Genomic DNA, 12,879 nt, shown 5'->3' with positions numbered 1-12,879 from the left:
ATCTCTCGGCCTGTCCGCTTTGATTGGGTTGTCATTGAGGGTTGGGAGGTACCTGATGTCTTGTGTCGAGCTGTTTTTGTCGGGGGTCTCTTGGCGTAGTAGTAATGTCGGGGTTTATGGATGTTGTGTATTCAGAGAGTCTCGGAAGGGCCGCATGTGCTGTTGTGATGTTGTGAATCAAGAAGCGGAGCAAGAGTCTTCGTGGCCCAAATTGGCCGGCGGACGGATACCGAGTCTGGCGATACCCGTTCCACCTCCAGCATAGAATTGGCCGGCGGACGGATGAGTTTTGGTGGCCCAAATCATGGAGGGCTATGTTCGGTAGGAGACTCGAGCACCATACCACACATGAGCCTGAATTATGATTGGGCTAGCGTGTGGTTATAGAGTTTGGATGGCGACCGAAACCCGAAAGAAAAGAAACTACTCGGAGAGATCAAGCAGGACTGAGGAAGGCCGGCTTCGGACGGAGTTACTCGGAGCACTGAGAAGAGCCGAATTAACGTTTTTCCCGTGGAGTGGAGCGTGGCCGCTTGTCGTTTGAGCCAGGCAGGCTAGTGCACGCACCGAATTGCCCATTTTCTTATGGATGGATCGGAGAGCGACCTGGATCGATGTCGACGGGGTAATTAAGGTGTCTCTTTTTCTTTGATCTGACACCCGTGGTCCACGTGGATCGCGTGAGCCCACCTCCGGCCCATCCTTGCTTCGGAAAGAAAGTCAGCGTACGTGTTGCAGCACTAGGTAAAAATGTACTGGCATTTCTAAAAGAAGGGGTAAAAATGTAGCACTCGATTTTTTTACTTTTACTTTTGCGAATAAGCACTCGATAGTATTGTGTGAGTGTGGCCCGGATCGCATGTTCCGTCGATCCTCATTTCTTTGCACAAAAGATTATGGAATCAAATCCTCCGAGGGTAGACCCCAGCCATCGCAGTGTCGCACTAGCGCACGCAGCGAGCCAGTGAGTGATATGCTTTCATCTGATTGCTTTTTTTTGGGTGCTGAAACTCAGACCTGCGGCGGCAGGCCACAAATCTTTCCTTTATTTTGCGGGGTATCAGGCAACAGATCGTGGATGACCTTGCACTCGTTTTTCTTATATATGATGTGTAAAGGATGTTTGGATACGTTTTAGTCTCATGACTAAAAGTAGTGGGACTAAAACTTGCTAACCTCACTCATGCTTGGATCCAAATACTAAAAAGACTAAAATCAAGTTATTAAGCATTTGTTATCCTCCAAACCCTCCTATCCAGAACTCGCATGTGTTAAAGGAGAGACGAGGAGAGAGAGGGCTAATACATATTTTAGTAGGTTTTCTATGACTAAAAATTTTTAGTCTCAAGACTAGTCCTAGCTTCTCTTTAGTCAGGGGTGTTTGGAATTTTAGCCTCTAAAAAGACTGTGTTTAGTCAGACTAAAAATAATCACTTGGATCTAAGCATTCTTGTAGTTTCTTCAGAGCATCTTCAACCGTCTTTGTATATTGAATTGCTAAATGCATGTTATAGCAGAAGGAGAGAGAAGGTTTTACAAAGCCGACATGTTTTTTCTTGAATAGCCTTTGTATATCAGATTGCTATATTTACATAACACACAATGACATATAGGGACGATTTATCATAGACACATCACATCTATACTAGCACAACTCATATACACATGTGCACACGCATACACGTACATCCACACACACACACATGTACAAACGTAGCACAGACGCATACACGTACACAAACACATACATGTACACGTACACGCGCACGCATCAGACACATATATGCACAGACGACACACACACACGTAGCACGCACATACACGTACACATCACACACGAGCCCACTAGTCATTAAGACAAAAATATGCAGGGGGGCCTTCTACAAAGCCTTGACAAAATTTATCAAGTGCCCACTGGGTTTGCAAATATACAAAGTGGGATGACAGATTTAACAAGCTCTGTAAAAACTTTGGGTGGGGGACCACTTATACAAAAGCTGTTGGAGGAGGTTTCTTGTCCAAAGTTACTAAAATAGTGAGTGCAAAAATAGAGAGGCTGTTAGAGATGCTCTTAGTAAAAAAAATATTAATAAGGGTGCGCCCTCAGCTCTACGAGAACAAACCAGCTACAGCTCACATCTCGTGATATTTGGGTCGAATGAGACTGGCCTACTACGTCTCGGCCTTGAGGGAGCCTTATTCCGCGCCTACATGTCCCGTTTTAACTTACCCCAGAGACTTTGTGAGTATATCAATTCGCCGCTCGACGCGGCAAGTTGTCTACGCGACGCACAGGGGGAGACTGACCAGTTCGGATGGCCTGGCCCATTAAATGTTGGCAACTGATACGCGCCGGTCCGCCAGCCGAAAGTTCGGTCGGTCTAACCGCGCATGTACGATTCGGTTTATAACAGCCGCGCGATTCTTTTTTTTTCCCAACTGTTTCGCTATTAAAAAATAGCCTGTCGAGTTCATCCCGAGCAGCCCCGTGTTTCTAAATACGTAAGCCAACTCGCCGGCCGGCCATGTCATGCTGCCCGTTGCTGCCAGCCGCCGGCTGACTCCGTCGGTTCCATAGGACGCCGCCTTCGTCGGTGGTGGTCGCCATCGCATCCCCGTCCTCGCCGGTTCCTCGCCTCCACTCGTAGCAAAACGATGCCGTCGTAGTAAAACGCTCGACGTATCTGTAGTTGCAGCACCTAGTCGTCGTCGTCATAGCACGCCCGTCGCCACACCACCATGCCTCCGACCGCATCACTCAGTGTCGCCGCTCGCACCCAGTGGAAGCTTTGTCTCATGATGGTTGAAGCTTTTCCTCATGTCGGTTGAAACTTTTTTCCACCCGTCGACGGATGTAGCAAAAGTCTTCGCTGGTGGTAGCGAAACCGAAGTACAGTTGCGGCAAAACGTCATCGCCCCTGTCGCGGGTTGCAGCTAATCCATGAACTGATGTAGCAAAATCCAGCGGCAGTTGTAGCAAAAACGCTGCCGCCATCGTCGCACGTCGCAGCTAAGTTGTGAAGCATGTAGCAACACAATGACGCCGGTACTAGCAAAAACCGACAACGGTTGCAGCAAAATGTCGTGGCCGCTGACCCGGGTCACAGCTAATCCACATTGTTTCTAGCAAAAACTCGCCGGTGGTAGCTTTTGCCATAGGCGGTTGCAGCGAAAAAACTCCGTCACCGTCGTCAGGGTCACAACATCATCGTGAAGGATGTAGCAAATGCCATCGTCGGTGGTAGCAATTGCAGACATCGCTAGTAGCAAAAACTGATGAAGTTTGCATCAAAAACTATGTCGCTGTCGTTGTGGGTCATGCCCTCGCTCTATTTGGTTCTAGCAAATTCTGCCGCGGGTCGCAGCTCCTTCGTCGCCTAGTTCCAGCATCTCACATCAACGGTCGCAACACCCTCCTCACGACGTCAGTTGAATCAGTTTCACACTGGCCATGCACCAGTGTCGCCCGAGCTCGTCGTTTGTAGCAACCATGGTTGCACGCAGTCGTTTCCCGCCCAGCACAGCTGCACAGGCAACAAATGGAGCAAGGATGCACAAGGGTGTGCGTGCTTGGGGATGGAGCAGCTTCGGTGAGGGTCCTCTAGGGTGGGCGGAGCTAGGGCCGACGAGGGCCATGGCGGAGGAGTGCGAGCTATTTGCGGAAGAGCGCGAGGAAGACGAAGACCGTGATGGGAAAGCGAGAAAAGTGCGTGGATGGATAAGAAGTGATTGCGGGTCCGTAAGAAAAAAAAGGTTAGTTGGGCGCAAGTGTGCAACGCACGATCGTGGAGGATCTCATGGCTGGTGTGCGTCCGGCCGAGCGCTTCGGCCGGCGCGCCGGCTCTAAATGTTTCCCTTAAATGATTGAGCGATTTCGGTTTTCGGAATCTTCTATGTGGTTCATGGCCGGTTTTTCCCGGATTTGGGAACTTTCTAGCAGGTTCCTAAACCGTTTTTTCTTTTCCCCCTTTTTCTTCTTCTATTTCTTTTTTCCTATTTTTTCTTTTTTCTCAACTTTTTCTGTTTGTTTTTCTATCCATCTTATTTGTTTTTCCTTTTTCTCAAGTTTATTTTCTTAACTTAAAGATGTTCATGTTTTCTCAAAATGTTCATACATTTCAAAAAAAAGATTGTATTTCTCATAACTTTTCCAAAACTTTACAAAAATGTTCTTGTTTTTAAATGTTGTTCCTGAAGTTAAAAAATGTTTATGAATTTAAAAAATTGTTCCGAATTTAAAAATATGTTCCTGTTTCAATTTTTTGTTCACAGTTTCAAAAATTGTCCGCATATTTGAAAGATTGTTCGCCTTATCCAACTTTTGTTCGGGGTTTCAAAAATTGTTTGGATGTTCAAAAATGGTTCATATTTTTTCAATTTTGTTCAGAATTTTCATAAAAAGTTCGCAAGTTTGAAAGAATGTCCGCTTTTTGTAAATTTTGTTCAGGTTTCGATAAATGTTGAGAAGTTGTAAAATGTCCCCCCCTTTTTCCAAAAAAGTTCACAAATTTTAAAAAATTCGTGAATTCGCAAGAAAAAGTGCAAATTTGGAAAATTGTTTGTTTATTTTTCAAATTTTGTTCAGTGTTTCAAAAATTGTTCACATATTCATAAAATGTTCCTACCTTTTTCAGTTTTTCCCACAAATTCAAAAAATGTTCATGATTTTATAAAAAGTTTCCAATATTTTAAAAAATTGTCCTTTTCAAAATTTTGTTTGGAGTTTTGGAAATTTATTCACGGATGCAAAAGATGTGCGCTTTTCAAAAAAAATTAAGAGTTTCAAAAAATGTTCCTAGGCCAGCCCGTTAGTTCGGCACCCTGCGCAAAACTTCGATATTCTATCGCAGAACGCGACAGACAGGATGTCCCTATCAATTCGTTGATCCGTAAATTTTGATGAGGAAGCAAGGAAGGTGAGAGAAAACCTAGCTGGGTCTTTTGGAGTGTGATGACTAGACCAAAAATTGTGGCGGGCTTGGATTCTAAGATATTGAGATTTTTAACCTTGCATTTTTAGCCGAGAGTGTGGTGGGTTCTTACCGATCAAAATTCATTAACCACAAGAATTCTGATGGCAAAGTACTTCCCATAATGTGACTTTCTGGAGGCCGAACTTGGTAGTGCACCATCTAGAATTTGGCAAGCTATAATGGATGGGCATGACACGATGTCCTAGGGCCTAATTAGGCGCATAGGAGATGGCGATGCCCTCAAATATGGCACCACAACTTGCTCCCATGAGATTTTAACATGCGTCCAATTGTAAGCCCTGTTACTAATCCCCCATTGTTAGTTTTTTAGTTGATTACAACTAATGTCGAGTGGGAGAATCAAAGAATTTCTGAGGTGTTCTTGCCAACAAATGGCGAAGTAATCATGTCTATACCACTATGCACGCGGCAAGTTGACGTTTTTTGCTCTTGGGTTCATGAAAAGAATGGTGTTTTTACGGTCCGAAGTGCCTACCGCATGTTGGTTGCGACAAAGTTACGCCGCGAAAAAGGCTTGGAGAAATCTCTGGATGGTGGATGTGCCCTCAAGAATCAAAAAATTCCTATGGTGATTAGCTCAACAGTCCCTACCAACAACTGATTTATTACAATACCAGAACATGACAAAGGTTTCCTCGCACGGCCTGTGTGGTTCACCGGACTCGTGAATGCACTCTCTCCTACACTGTAATATGGCATGATGTGTTTGGGCTTTGGGAGATCCCGATCTAGTTGATGTTCTGAAGAGCGACCATGAACCAGAGGGCAAGTGTTGGATATTTCCTTTAATAGTTAGCTTGCCACAATTTGAGCTCACAGAAGTGTTCGTAACGCTTTGGGCTGTATGGCATGCTCGAAGGAAAGCCATACACGAGCAAAACTTTCAAACTCCCCATGCAACCCATCACTTTATTAAGAGCTATGTCCGCAAACTAGACAAATGCAGACCGAAGAAATCAAACTCCACCCCATCGGCTCAGCTAGCTGTTTGCCGCGGTGGTGGTTTCCTTCTCAACCGGGATTTTGTAAAATTCGAGTAGATGGGGCTATATCACAGACAACAAAATGAAGGCTCTTTTTGCGTTGTTTGTAGGGATGCTACACACAAATATATTGGTGCTTCATCAATCAAGTGTTCATGTATTACTGATCCGGCTACACTCGAGGCGCTGGCCTACAGGGAGGCCCTATCCCTTGTCCTAGACCTCTCACTATTGCATGTTTTAATAGCTTCTGATTGCAAGGAAGTTGTTCTTAACATCAACAAGGGCATAAGAGGACTTTATGCTGGTATTGTGAAGGAGATCAACGCTATGACAACCCAACTAGCTAGGTGTTCCTTCTTTTCGAAGGACCTGAGACAAACTTTGAGGCACCTAGCCTTGCTAAGCACACTTTAGGACTCTCTTTAGGACGCCATGTGTGGCACCTTAATCCTCCCAACTTCAATTCTATCCCCATGTTTTTGGACGTTGAAAGTGTGATTATCTCTGGGTGGTTTTGGTAATTCTTAACAACATATAGCTCATTGAGGTAATGCTATTAGAAAGTAAATATTTCAGAAAAGCTCAATGATTGGCATGACATGGATTAGAAAGTCGACCCCTCAAAATGCTAAGGACAAAAGATTGGCTCAAGCTCAAAGCACAAGACTCTACATTTTACATTTAGTGATCCAAGTTCACATTGAGTCCATAGGAAAAGCCAATAATATTAAAAGGGGATGAGGTGTTGCTTAATGAGTTACTTGCTCAAAATGCTTAGTGATATGCTCCAAAAACCCTCAACTACTTTCTCATATCCACATATGTCCCAAACCAAAAGTCAAACTCGGACCCACCGAAATCTTCTATCCAGCACCACCGAGTTCACTTGACATAGCCACTGCCACAAAACCCTAGTCACTTCGGTCTCATCGATCGGGATCTCGGTCTCACCGAGATGGGATTGCAAACTCTCTGTTTCCCTTCGTAACATTCGGTCCAACCGAAATGAGTGATCGGTCCCACCGAGATTGCAATGCAAACTCTCTATTTCCCCTTTGTAACATTTCGGTCTAACCGAGATGAGCGAATCGGTCCCACCGAATTTGCCTGACCAACTCTCTGTTTGTCTATTACCAAAATCGGTCCCACCGAGTTTGAGTAATCGGTCTCACCGAGATTACATTAGGCCCTAACCCTAATGAAATCGGTCCCATCGAGTTGACATGTCGGTCCCACCGAAATGCCTAACGGTCACATTATGAATCAAATCGGTCTGACCGAGTTTTATGATTCGGTCCCACCGAGTTTGGTGATTTGTGTGTAACTTTTAGATTTTGTGTGGAGGCTATATATTTTGGGTAACGTAGTAATTTCAAAAAATTTCCTCCGCACACGCAAGATCATGGTGATGCATAGCAACGAGAGGGAAGAGTATCGTCCACGTACCCTCGTAGACCGTAAGCGGAAGCGTTATGAGAACGCGGTTGCTGTAGTCGTACGTTTTCACGATCCGACCGATCCAAGTACCGAACGTACGGCACCTCAGAGTTCAGCACACGTTCAGCTCGATGACGTCCCACGAACTCCGATCCAGCAGAGCTTCACGGGAGAGTTCCGTCAGCACGACGGCGTGATGAAGGTGATGATGTTGCTACCGACGCACGGCTTCACCTAAGCACCGCTACGATATGATCGAGGTGGATTATGGTGGAGGGGGGCACCGCACACGGCTTGGAACAATCAACTTGTGTGTCCTATGGTGCCCCCTCCCCCGTATATAAAGGAGTGGAGGAGGGGGAGGGTCGGCCCTCTACTATGGTGCGCCCTGGGGAGTCCTACTCCCACCGGGAGTAGGATTCCGCCCCTTCCATGTAGTAGGAGTAGGAGATTAGGAAAGGGAAAAGAGAAGAGAAAGAAGGAGGGGGCGCAGCCCCTCCCCCTAGTCCAATTCGGACTAATCCTTGGGGGGCGCGCAGCCTCCCCTCTCTCTTTCCCCTAAAGCCCAATAAGGCCCATATACTCCCCGGGGAATTCCTGTAACTCTGCGGTACTCCGAAAAATACCCGAATCATTCAGAACCTTTCCGATGTCCGAATATAGTCATCCAATATATCGATCTTTACGTCTCGACCATTTCGAGACTCCTCGTCATGTCCCCGACCTCATCCGGGACTCCGAACTACCTTCGGTACATCAAAACACATAAACTCATAGTACCGATCATCACCGAACGTTAAGCGTGCGGACCCTACGGGTTCGAGAACTATGTAGACATGACCGAGACACGTCTCATATTGGCTCCTACACATTCTACGAAGATCTTTATCGGTCAAACCGCATAACAACATACGTTGTTCCCTTTGTCATCGGTATGTTAATTGCCCAAGATTCGATCGTCGGTATCTCAATACCTAGATCAATCTCGTTACCGGCAAGTCTCTTTACTCGTTCCGTAATACATCATCCCACAACTAACTCATTAGTTGCATTGCTTGCAAGGCTTATAGTGATGTGCATTACCGAGAGGGCCCAGAGATACCTTTCCGACAATCGGAGTGACAAATCCTAATCTTGATCTATGCCAACTCAACAAGTACCATCGGAGACACCTGTAGAGCACCTTTATAATCACCCAGTTACGTTGTGACGTTTGGTAGCACACAAAGTGTTCCTCTGGTATTCGGGAGTTGCATAATCTCATAGTCAGAGGAACATGCATAAGTCGTGAAGAAAGCAGTAGCAACAAACTAAACTATCATCGTGCTAAGCTAACGGAATGGGTCAAGTCAATCACATCATTCTCTAATGATGTGATCCCATCAATCAAGTGACAACTCATGTCTATGGCTAGGAAACTTAACCATCTTTGATTCAATGAGCTAGTCAAGTAGAGGCATACTAGTGACACTCTGTTTGTCTATGTATTCACACATGTACTAAGTTTCCGGTTAATACAATTCTAGCATGAATAATAAACATATATCATGATATAAGGAAATAAAGAATAACTTTATTATTGCCTCTAGGGCATATTTCCTTCAGTTTCCCACTTGCACTAGAGTCAATAATCTAGTTCACATCTTTATGTGATTAGTTCACATCTCCATGTGACTAATACCCAAAGGGTTTACTAGAGTCAATAATCTAGTTCACATCGCTATGTGATTAATACCCAAAGAGTGATCATGTTTTTCTTGTGAGAGAAGTTTAGTCTACGGGTCTGCAACATTCAGATCCGTATGTATTTCAGAAATTTCTATGTCTACAATGCTCTGCACGGAGCTACTCTAGCTAATTGCTCCCACTTTCAATATGTATCCAGATCGAGACTTGGAGTCATCTAGATCGATGTAAAAATCTTGCATCGACGTAACTCTTTACGACGAACTCTTTTATCACCTCCATAACTGAGAAATATTTCCTTAGTCCTTTAAGGATAATTTTGACCGCTGTCTAGTGATCTACTCCTAGATCACTATTGTACTCCCTTGCCAGAAAAATGCTAAGGTATACAATAGGACTGGTAAACAGCATAGCATACTTTATAGAACCTATGACTGAGGCATAAGGAATGACTTTTCATTCTCTTTATATTTTCTACCGTGGTCGAGTTTTGAGTCTCTACTCAACTTCACACCTTGCAACACATGCAAGAACTCCTTCTTTGACTGTTCCATTTTGAACTACTTCAAAATCTTGTCAATGTATGTACTCATTGAAAAAACTGATCAAGCGTCTTGATCTATCTCTATAGATCTTGATGCTCAATATGTAAGCAGCTTCAACGAGGTCTTTCTTTGAAAAAATCTTTTCAAACACTCCTTTATGCTTTCCAGATAATTCTACATTATTTCGAATCAACAATATGTCATTCACATATACTTATTAGAAATGATGTAGTGCTCCCACTCACTTTATTGTAAAAACAGGCTTCACCGCAAGTCTGTATAAAACCATATGCTTTGATCACTTTATCAAAGCATACACTCCAACTCCGAGATGTTTGCACCAATCCATAGATGGATCGCTGGAGCTTGCTCACTTTGTTAGCACCTTTAGGATCGACAAAACCTTGTAGTTGCATCATATACAACTCTTCTTTTAAGAAATCCATGAAGGAATACAGTTTTAACATCCATTTGCCAGATTTCATAACATACGTCAACTGCTAACAAAATTAGGACATACTTTTAAGCATCGATACGAGTGAGAAAATCTTTATCGTAGTCAACACCTTGAACTTGTCAAAAACATTTCGCGACAATTCAAGCTTTGTAGATAGTAACACTACTATCAGCGTCTGTCTTCCTCATGAAGATCCATTTATTCTTAATGACTCACCGATCATCGGGAAAGTCAATCAAAGTCCATACTTTGTTCTCATACATGGATCCCATCTCAGATTTCATGGCCTCAAGCCATTTCGGGGAATCTGGGCTCATCATCGCTTCCTCATAGTTCGTAGGTTCGTCATGGTCTAGTAACATGACTTCCAGAAAGGATTACCGTGCCACTCTGGTGCGGACCATACTCTGGTTGTCCTACGAGGTTCGGTAGTAACTTGATCTGAAGTTTCATGATCATCATCATTAGCTTCCTCACTAATTGGTGTAGAGATCACTAGAACTGATTTCTGTGGTGAACTACTTTCCAATTCGGGAGAAGGTACAATTATCTCATCAAGTTCTACATTCCTCCCACTCACTTCTTTCGAGAGAAACTCCTTCTCTAGAAAGGATCCACTTTTAACAACAAAAATATTGCCTTTGGATCTATGATAGAAGGTGTACCCAACATTTTCCTTTGGGTATTCTATGAAGACACATTTCTCCAATTTGGGTTCGAGCTTATCAGGTTGAAACTTTTTCACATAAGCATCGCAACCCCAAACTTTAAGAAACGACAACTTAGGTTTCTTGCCAAACAATAGTTCATATGGTGTCGTCTCAACGGATTTAGATGGTGCCCTATTTAACGTGAATGCAGCTGTCTCTAATGCATAACCCCAACATGATAGTGATAAATCGGTAAGAGACATCATAGATCGCACCATATCTAATAAAGTACGGTTATGACGTTCGGACACACCATTATGTTGTGGTGTTCCAGGTGGCGTGAGTTGCGAAACTATTCCGCTGTAACACCCACGATGCGGCTATATCTCCCACGTGTCGGGGCACGACTTAGAGGCATAACCGCATTGTAAGCAATGTCGCAAGTGGGGTAATCTTTACACATCCCATGTACTGACTAAGGAAAGAGGTACATAGTTGGCTTACAATCGACCCAACCGGGCTCCACTACTGATCGTCTGGAAAGGAAACGTAGTATCGTCATGTGTCCTCATCGAACTCCCACTTGAGCTCAGTCGCATCACCTGGAGCGGTATCATCGGTCCCTGCATCTGGTTTTGAAGTAATCTGTGAGTCACGGGGACTCAGCAATCTCACACCCTCGCGATCAAGACTATTTAAGCTTATAGGTAGGGTAAAAGGTATAAGGTGGAGCTGCAGCAAGCACTAGCATATATGGTGGCTAACATACGCAAATGAGAGCGAGAAGAGAAGGCGAAGCACGTTCGAGAATCTATGATCAAGAAGTGATCCTAGAACAACCTACGTTCAAACATAACACGAGATCGTGCTCTCTTCCCGGACTCCACCGAAAAGAGACCATCACGGCCACACACTCTGTTGATTCAATTTTAATTAAGTTAAGATTCAATTTTTCTACAACCGGACATTAACAAATTCCCATCTGCCCATAACCGCGGGCACGGCTTTCGAAAGTTCAAATACCTGCAGGGGTGTCCCAACTTAGCCCATCACAAGCTCTCATGGTCAACGAAGGATATTCCTTCTCCCAGGACGGTCCGATCAGACTCGGAATCCCGGTTACAGGACATCTCGACAATGGTAAAACTAAACCAGCAAAGCCGCCCGAATGTGCCGACAAATCCCGATAGGAGCTGCACATATCTCGTTCTCAGGGCATACCGGATGAGCGCTCCGTACAACTAAAACCAAACCTCGAGTTTCCCCGAGGGGGCGCTGCAAAGGGCTCTAGTTTGGACCAACACTCAGAGGAGCACTGGCCCGGGGGTTTAAAATAAAGATGACCCTTGAGTCCACGGAACCCAAGGGAAAAAGAGGCTAGGTGGCGAATGGAAAACCAAGGTTGGGCATTGCTGGAGGAGTTTTATTCAAGGCGAACTGTCAAGGGGTTCCCATTATCACCCAACCGTGTAAGGAACGCAAAATCAAGGAACATAACACCGGTATGACGGAAACTAGGGCGACAAGAGTGGAACAAAACACCAGGCATAAGGCCGAGCCTTCCACCCTTTACCAAGTATATAGTTGCATTAAAGTAGACAAGATATAATAATGATATCCCAACAATAAACATGTTCCAACTAGGAACAAACTCCAATCTTCACCTGCAACTAGCAACGCTATAAGAGGGGCTGAGCAAAGCGGTAACATAGCCAAACAACAGTTTGCTAGGACAAGGTGGGTTAGAGGTTCGACATGGCAATATGGGAGACATGGTAAAGCATGTGGTAGGTATCATAGCATAGGCATAGCAATAGAGCGAGCATCTAGCAAGCAAAGATAGAAGTGATTTCGAGGGTATGGTCATCTTGCCTGCAAAGTTCTCCGAGTTGACGTTAGCTTGATCCTCGTAAACATACTCAACGGGCTCCTCGATCACGTACTCGTCTCCCGGCTCTACCCAAAGCAAGAACACAAGCAAAGGGAGACACAATCAACCACGGTGCAATGCGCAAGCAACATGATGCAAAACATGGCATGTTATGCGGGATGTGATATGCAATGCATATGCATGCTTCGGAAAGGAAAGATTGAACCTGGCCTCAACTTGGAAAACCAAGAGTG

The sequence above is a fragment of the Triticum dicoccoides genome, chromosome 6A (assembly GCF_002162155.2).
Source record: "Triticum dicoccoides isolate Atlit2015 ecotype Zavitan chromosome 6A, WEW_v2.0, whole genome shotgun sequence".
Taxonomy (NCBI): domain Eukaryota; kingdom Viridiplantae; phylum Streptophyta; class Magnoliopsida; order Poales; family Poaceae; genus Triticum; species Triticum dicoccoides.
This window is presented reverse-complemented; position numbering follows the sequence as displayed.